The following is a 2,451-nucleotide window of genomic DNA, read 5'->3' as shown; positions in this document are numbered from 1 at the left end:
CTCTTAGATTCTTGTAGTAAAATGATACTTTTTTTTGCCTGTGTTGCACGTGTTAGCTGTGTTCAGTGCGATTGTATCATCTTGATATACTGATTGAATGAAAATGTCCTATATACAAGAAAAGCATTGCCATCTAAAATCAAATATAATATATACTCTCGCCATCATGATTTTTAGGGTCTATTTAGAAAAACTGGTTTTATTTTCTGAAAATCTTAGGTATATTTCTCTTATTGCTTTCCATTGTGGCCGCCCGCCATTGCTAAAATCAGAGCTGACCTTGTTTTGTGAAGCTAGCTAGGGCTAGACCTCGTGGGTTCGTGGAAGAATAGTTTTCTTTTGCTTTTTTTTTTGAAATATTTTGCATTTGTAGTTAGTTCGTTGCGTGTGACGCAATTATGGATGTTATCTCTTGTCCTTGAAAAAAAAATCGCTGGAGGCATTTACACGGACAGTCATGCAAAATAGGAAAGGAGAGGACAGTAAGCAATTTGGATGCAATTAAAGTGAATCGACGCAATTAATGGACGCTAATAAAGAGCTAAGGTTTTCTCATAAAGCAAATATGTATGCTACCCCTCCATTTGAAATTAGTTGTCTTTGATTTGTCTAGCTACGAATGTATTTAGACAACTATTTTAGAACGAACGAAATATAAATGTGGAGTAGAAAAAATTGAGCATGTAATGGCACCCCCATATCCAGCCCAATATGGGACGAATATAGGGGCGTCCGGGCACGCCCGCCACGTCGGTCTGACGAAGGGGTCCCAGCCGAAAAAGCCCTCAAACCAGGCGGTCTGAAGCCCGTCTCCTCCGTCGGACCGGTGGTGCCGCGTGGCGCAGCTCCGGCGGGCCGCGTAGTGTATTGCCCGGCTATTTAAGTCGACCGGCGGTGTCACGCCCCAAGTGAGTCTTAGCCGTGAGAATCGCCACATGCTTATAAATCTGATTTATAAGCATGTTAGGCTAGTAAACAAATTATTTTCTAATATGCACAAGAGCCAACTTTATTCATTACTAGCTATTACAAAGGTTATGATACATGCAACTCCTTTATTTATTCCCAACCCGTAGAGCTACTCCTACTGTTCATCATTCTCATCAGCACATCCATCATTTGCTACTTCTGCAAAATCAACAACAATAGCAAGAATGAGTATGATCTCATACTCAGCAAGCACACGGATACAAAGGAACTTCTCTCGGCAAAAGTGACAAAACACAAGGGTTAGTTGTAAAAAAAAGTTTGATGGCACAGGAAGATAATGGAGATTAATTTAAAGAAAAGAAAAGAAATAACTGGCATCACATATGACCGCAAGCTTCCCAACCCGGGAGTCACAGGGGTGAAAATTTCACACTTTTACGCTCTTAAGAGGGGTACTCTGACGTCGACAGCCTCGACTAGAACCACACAGGCGCTAGTAGAGCAGAGCTCTTTATTCCCCCAAGAACCGACCACTCGACTTACTAGTGTCGATCGCTCCTACGGATCCATCATCGACACGCTTCCGAACGAGTGGCGTTCTTAGCGGAGAACTCAGACAGTCCCATACCTGAACTGTGACCGGTACAATACGTTTGCCGTCGTGATACCAGATTTTTATAAAATTTACTAGACAAAGATTAGCAAGAGGAAATACATGCAAGACCAAGATAAATATCTCTAGGCTTTTCACAGAACCAACCATCCATGCATGAGCCATTAATCCATGTGCTCACATGCATGTACCAATGATTTCTCCACCGTGATCATAAACCAAAAAGGTAGGACTGTGGTATGCATGCTAGCTTCAAGAGATGTACAGGAATCAAATCATACGAACAGTGCACATTATAGAGCTTGAGAAGTACTACTAGATGTAGAGCATGGCATGAATAGTGAGACAAACAAGGAATAGGACAGCTAGAAAGGCTAGATGGAACGCATGCTTGCCTGACTCGCTGACTCGCTGCTTCCTCCGAGCGCTCTTGCCGATCAGTGTGATTCTACTCCATGCAAAGCTAGCTAGCGAACTGGTTTGTATGTTGGGATGAGTACTACAGCATGCTCTTGCCCATCTATTTATAGGCATGGTAGGGTAGGGAATGGAGCTGGATAAGTGTAACTCAGCAGCCTCGGTGTCTCTAGTTTTACAGCTGTTTGTACTTTTACATTACACGTGCCTAGCTGACTCCAACAGAGCATTAAATGCTACAGATAAGTGCAAACTTGAGCTGCTAAATATCTTGTACCACACCCACACGTGGCCCTCCTACTCGAAGGCTCTACAAGCATGTTCTTGTAATGCATATCCTTCCACACTAAGAAATTAAGTTGACTACTCTTACTTAGTACTAACCAATGATTGCCAATGATTGATTTTATCTAATTAAGCTTATAATTACTACTCCAACATTCTGCTAATTTTGTTAATTTACCAAAATACAAGATCTTATTTATACTAAT

At 41.7% G+C, this 2,451-nt stretch overlaps 1 long non-coding RNA gene across 1 annotated transcript; it reads right to left on the bottom strand.

Moving 5' to 3' along the window:
• Positions 1-980: 980 nt before the first annotated feature.
• On the bottom strand, positions 981-2,451 carry LOC141021471 (uncharacterized). Its single transcript, XR_012182777.1, has 2 exons — positions 1,939-2,451; positions 981-1,128 (listed from the first exon to the last, which is right to left on the bottom strand). It is a non-coding gene; the product is annotated as an uncharacterized lncRNA (long non-coding RNA).

This window comes from Aegilops tauschii, chromosome 4 (genome assembly GCF_002575655.3).
Source record: "Aegilops tauschii subsp. strangulata cultivar AL8/78 chromosome 4, Aet v6.0, whole genome shotgun sequence".
In the NCBI taxonomy this organism is placed as follows: domain Eukaryota; kingdom Viridiplantae; phylum Streptophyta; class Magnoliopsida; order Poales; family Poaceae; genus Aegilops; species Aegilops tauschii.
The sequence above is the reverse complement of the archived record's forward strand: the minus strand, read 5'-3'. Positions and strand labels throughout refer to the sequence as shown.